The sequence below is a fragment of the Takifugu flavidus genome, chromosome 4 (assembly GCF_003711565.1).
Source record: "Takifugu flavidus isolate HTHZ2018 chromosome 4, ASM371156v2, whole genome shotgun sequence".
In the NCBI taxonomy this organism is placed as follows: domain Eukaryota; kingdom Metazoa; phylum Chordata; class Actinopteri; order Tetraodontiformes; family Tetraodontidae; genus Takifugu; species Takifugu flavidus.
In genome coordinates, this window is record NC_079523.1 from 15,838,717 (window position 1) to 15,845,193 (window position 6,477).

The window sequence follows — 6,477 nt, forward strand, 5'->3', positions numbered from 1 at the left end:
GTGGGGAAATTGAGTTATAGTAGCAGCGTATGCAGAGTAAAGAGACAGAAAAAAAATAAATACAGATAAGATTAGAATGTTATAAGCATATATACATACAGCATATATTATAAGCATATATATAATATATACATAATATAATATATACATATTATAAGCATTATAAGCATATATACATAAATATAGAATAAATTAGAAATAAAATTACAGCATAAACATTACACAATTATTGTTGAGTTGGTTTGAGTGAATTATAGAGTTTAATGGCGGACGGCAGGAATGACTTCCTGTACCGTTCCTTAGAGCAGCGAGGCTGCAGGAGTCTGTTGCTGAAGCTGCTCCTCAGTTTGTCCACTGTGTTATGGAGGGGGTGGGAGGGACTGTCCATGATTGTCCGCAGTTTCTGTAGATTAAATGTGTGTCAATATACATATAGTAATCATGCATATAATTAAAATAAATACAGTAATCATTCCTTTACACAATTAAAATTACACTACAATGGCCCCTAGCTTTTCTGCATAGCCGACAAGTGGGGGTGAGGACATGAAGCAGACAGACAGCGATGATACTGCCAAAACCTGATCCCACAGAGAAACGCCAGCTCACGCAGCTGCAACCAGACAAAGCTGCTGGTCAGGGTTAGAAAAGAAATGTCATCACCCTAATTGTGGCTGTGGATTTGAACAATGGCCAGAGCATCTGATTCAATCCTATGTAATGTAAATAGGAGAGGAAACAAAGGTAAAATTGAGGGCTGACAGTATTTAAACTAAGGATTCAGAATATTTGCTCATATTTATGAATCCGTGCAGGGTTCTTGTGCTCCCTCATTGTTGGTAAAATATTAACTGAAATGAGCAGGAATATGAGGAACTGATGTTCTAAAGGATAAAAGCAGGATGCTTTGTTCTTGAACTGCAGAGCCATTCTTTTCTTAATGTGGTTGAAGCTGTCATCTCAGTCCCTGGCGTCCTCCCTTTCCAAGACATGTTGGAGAGCATCTGTCACAGAGGTCTCTGTTCGTTAGCTTGTCTGTCAGTTTCAGCACAGCAGCTCACTTGTCATTCCTGTCACCATATTCAATTTAGCTATTTTCTTCAGAGACCCCTGACTTTTTTCTACATGCCAATATTGATTTTGACAACCAGGGTGGGTTTTTATTTTATAATGTCGTAGCCTGGCTCAAATTTAGATTTAAATTAATGTCTTTGTGAATGTGTGCGACAAAATTGAGTTGAAGAGGATGAGGCATTTAATTTCAATGTGAGAAAAATATTCGGATGAGTCTGAAGCATAAAAGCAAATTCGGCAAAGTCGTGCAATTCCAGATCAGCTGAGCCATCACATGCCCTTCTCTCCTGATTAGGGTGGGATATTTAAATCCCCCCACTTACCTGACCATTTCTGATGCCCTCCTGTTGCACTGTTTTGACATTGAAGTTCAATCCCAGCTCATTCATTGCATTGCTGAAAAGCACATCTTCTTGGAGAGCTCAGTGTCATGGCCTGTATGTTGGTACCTTTTCTTTGTGTTTTGTTTTCCTGGTTTGGGCATGGTGGATTCACCTGGGTACCATTCGCTGGTGACCGTCACACCTGCAGCTGGTTACCAATCAATACTCTTCAAAAGCTTCTCCCAATCACCAGCATCTGATTGTTTTGTTGGCTTTGTGGTAAACGTGGGTCAATGGTATCTTCTCGTATTCCGTCCCTTTCATTTAACTTTCCCCATTTTTCTCACATCTCTTCCTAGGCCACAATAAGCCCCTTATTCAGAGGAATGATTCACGATGTGGTGCAGTTATCTGAGTTAATTAAAGTCTTGTGTTAACACTGTAAGCTGTTGTTTGTCTGCTTACGGGTCCTGTCTGAATTGCATCCTAAAACTCTGTCTATATATATAAGTCAAGTACCATGTTTAGGCAGTGTAGGATTGTTATTTTTCATGTTTGTTTGTAATTCTGCAGCAATGTTTCTCTACAGTTGTAAAAATGCACTCATCTGAAAAAACTATTAGTTCAGCATCACTCAGTTGTAACAGATGCTAAATAAATAAAGATAACTTGACCTGTATCAGTGCTATATTTCCTCTTCACAGTAAATTATTTCTGGTTGATTGAAAGGCTTTCTCTTGGCCATAGCAGCCAAAGTGCTGTGGCAATGTGAGCTGCATTTACATAAAATACCGTAAATTCTGGACTATATAGCTTACCCGAATGTAAGCTGCACCACCCAAAATTCATATAATTTAGGAAATACACATATAAGTTGCACCTGGCTATGAGCTGCAGGTGGCCACTTTGAAAGATGAGATATTTATGGCTCACAGAAAGATTATTATTTTAAATATTTAATTATTAAACAGGACAGTAACACAACAGTAAAATGATACAACCATACAAACTTTTTCCAGAGTCCCAGAGACTAGTGTCTCTCGGAGAGACACTGGGCCATCAGTAAACAAAGGTGAGTAATCATTGTTACAGAGAAAACTGTCACCAAGATTGTTCCTGTCACCCATTTTATTCCTAAACCTTGTGACAGCACAGACCGGTATCACCTTTGGAGTAGCCAAAATCTTACCTCCAGCTAGATTGTTTCTCATTCATAATGCCACGCCTCGCATCTCGCAGGATGCACCCCAAGGTACCTCAACCAAACACAGGTCAGACTAAAAATGGTCTCTAAAGATGGTCATGCCCGCAGATTTCGCGTTCTTTACTAAACTAGTGTCAATTATCATCAATCCTTTATTTAACCAGGTAAAAAAAACTCAGTGAGATTAATATTAATATATTTTACAAAGGGCGACCTGGCAATCAGCCTTATTAGGATCAGACAAGGCATTCATTTTCATCCTCACAGACCACTGCTGATGCATTTCCACAGCATACCAGGAAACGCCTCCAGGAAATCTATTAAAGGGGCGATCTGAATTTTGACTTCAGAGTCAACTGGTCACCACTTTATGGAGGCAGTCTTTAAAATCCTCCATTAGAATTAACAGCTTCAGCTCACTAAATTCATATTCACTGCTGAACCAATGGAACCAATGGAATGGAGTTTTTCATGAACAAATCCAATGAAATTCTGGCCACCCTTGCTTTCCTCAACCACTGAAACTTTGCAAACTCTGGAAATGGTTCATATGCCCGAAGCACTGCCACCATGACTTTATAAATATTCCTGCTGTCATCCACATAAAGCAAGTCGCACACCTGCTGTGCTTTTTGGACCGACACGGTCCACACATCTCTAGGCCACTTAAGAGTCAATGTGACCCCCTCAAACAGGATGACGTATTTATTGTTGTCGAATCCTTACTCAAGTCCTCTGAAGTGTACTCAGGCAGGCGCACCAACAAAAGTTCACCACCAGACTTCGAAGTATCTTTTACCCTTGCAAGGGGGAGCCGCCCTCCGATCAGACAAGTACTCTGCCGCGTTGACCCGGGGACTCTCACTCTCCCCCAGCTTTGTCTCTTTTTATTGAAACACAGACGTGGTTACACAGCAGGGGGCGTATCTTAGTTACATAGATTGCATAAGCTACACTTCTCACACAAGCGGGGGTGAGTTCATGCTCGCTGAGTCACATTGCTCATGGCTTGACTACACATTTTTACAACGGTACCATATCACACATGTCCAAGGCCATGTGGATGCCGAGGCTTCTTTGACGACCTTGGAGCAGTTCCCAGCATATTCAGAGGTGCCCAGGCATGATTAGCCTAACCTAAGCAGATATTACACGTTCTTGTTTTGTCTTCCTTCTTACTAAACATGCTTACACATAGACCCGTTCCCACGATCCACTTTCCCACTTTTAATCCTTCCCGTATTACCGACGAAACTACTCTCTTCTACTTTCATTAGAATGGAAATAACATAATAATGCAATTTGCGATATTTCACACCATTATTCAAACCTTCTTCATCAAAAGGAAACAAACAATAACAGTAACTAAGCTTTATTTCCAGTTCCTAACAGATTCAACCACAGACTGAAGCCCATGCTCGGGAGGACTCTGCACTCCAGGCAAGATCCCTTGACCAACCAGTGTTCAATCCTGCAAGAACACACTTTTCTTAACCTGTTTGCAGACATCTAAACCACAGTACTCCGCAATAAAATTATCCCTGGTGCTTCTCTGGAGCACCTCCAAAGAGACTCCAAATTCCTGGAGTTTAAACTTCATCCCAATCACACAGCAAGCACTGCCCCCGCAAAAAAGGCACATCACATCTAAACAACACTCCCAAGGATCAATCATGAGTGAATGAGTCTGTTTGAGTTACGTACATTGAGTAGGTACTAGTGAAAAAGGCTCTTGCACCCAACCCTGGACCCAAACCAACACACAGAGAAGCAATATATTCAACACAAACCTACCCAGCAAACTGTTCAAAAAGATGTTGCGCCTGGGTGTTACGTTCTGGGTTTGAACAGGACCCGAAAGCAGGCAAGAACACAGTGATGAAAAGTCCAAAACTAGGTTTTATTCAACAAACACAAAACGGCAGTCCTCCTGGACTGCAGGGAAGAACAAGTTCAAACCTCTGGGGCGCACAGAGAGCTCCAGCGCGGAGCCAACACAGGAGTCGAGTTCTGCACGTTTCACGAGTCCAGCAGGATGACATGGACACCTTGAACGAGCAGGGAAACGCACCATAGACAAGATCCCAAATACACCAAAATATACCAAAAACACCAAAGTTACCAAAATACTCCGACACTGGTAGGCAGGAGTTTAGTCCATAAATAGGTGGCTAGATTGCTGATAGACTGCAGGTGTGTCAGCCTATGGCAGGACCATGGCTCCACCACGCCCCCTGCAGGAAAAAACAACCCGGAAACCTGGACCCCAACATTACCTCCCCCTCAACGGGCACCTCCTGGCGCCCTACCAGGCTTATCCGAGTGGGGGCAGCAGAAGTCACGGGGAAGGTCGCTGTCCAGGACGAAATGGCGGTTGCTGGGCCGCTGGGACTGTCTCCTCAACTTGCCAGGATACGGCCCCCAGGAGAACTGCAGCGGCTCTCCTCCCATGGCAGAGCGCATCATCGACCCCGGGCACCTGGACTGTTCCACCTGGCCACACCACATGGGGGGAACGCCCCACCTCCTTAGCTCTCCTGGCAGAGTCCGAACCACCAGTTGTGGGGGTGAGTTGGCGAAGGCAGTTGGCCCAACAGGCCACGCTCCAACTCACTCTCCTAGTCGACCAATCGATCTGAGGATTGTGGCGAGCCAGCCAAGAAGACCCAAGAACCCCTGGGGTAGAGGATGCCGGGATGAAGAGCAAGCGGATCTGCTCCCAATGGCTCCCGGAGACAATGAGGGTGAGGGGTTGGGTCTGATGCATCATCGTTGCCAGGACTTCCCCGTTGAGACCAAAGACGGGTCTTGGCTCGAGTCTTGATAGGGATGCAGGCTTGCATGGCCAAGTCCTGACTGATGAAGCTGCGCCGGAGTCCACCAAGAATGGCGCAGAGACAGATTCCTGGCCCCAGAGGAGCGTGCATTGCAGAGTTAAGCGGGGCGGCACAGAACAGGAAGAGGAAGTGCTCGCCAACACTCCCATGTATGTCGACGAGCCTAGCTCCCTTGGCCGGGAATCGGTGAGGAAGTGGCCAGCCTGTCCGCAATAAAGGCAGACCTTCGCCGACCGCCGGTACTTCCGCTCCACTTAGGAGAGTTGGGTTTGTCCCACCTGCATAGGTTCGCCAGCGACCTCTGCCTGAGTTGGAGTATGGACCGGAGTTGACGATTCAACAGGACCTCCACTTCACCCGGACGCGCTCCCCGAACTCCTCATTGGGCAGTCCCTGTCCCTCTGCCAGCGTCTCTCCCGCAGATGGTTGTCCAGCCGGATCGCCGTCAGATCTCTGGACTCCTCCCGGGTGGCTAACTCATCCTTAAGTGCCTCTGCGAGTCCTTGGGTGAACACCCCCCGGAGGGCCGCGTCGTTCCAGCCGCTCCTGGCCGTGAGAATGCGGAACCGGATGGAATAGTCCGCTAGACTTCTCAGCTGATGACAGTTTTATTGACCTGGACATGGCCAAGCAAGCCAACATCCCTGTGGAGGCCCTATCTGAGCCAAAGATCATCCTGGGCTTAGATGGCAAGGTTCTAGCTGAGTTAACCCACCGTACAACAACTCTGACCTGCGTGACTTCAGGTAATCACAAGAGACTATTCAATTATTTTTTTATCCATTTGTCTTTCTCCCTGGGAGTCCTGGCCACCCCCTGGCTAACTACAAACCGCAGTTTGACTCGTTGGTCAGGAGGCTCCCTAGCTGGAGTGTAAACTGTCATTCAAACTGTCTTCGCGCAGCTTGCTCCTCCTCTGAGCAGTTCGGGGGCCACCACCTGAGGCCCTGGACCTCTCAACGGAGCATAACATAGAATTTCTGTGTTCATCTTAATTATAAACCTTGTATCCAGACAGGGAGCTGGTTCCAAAGAAACG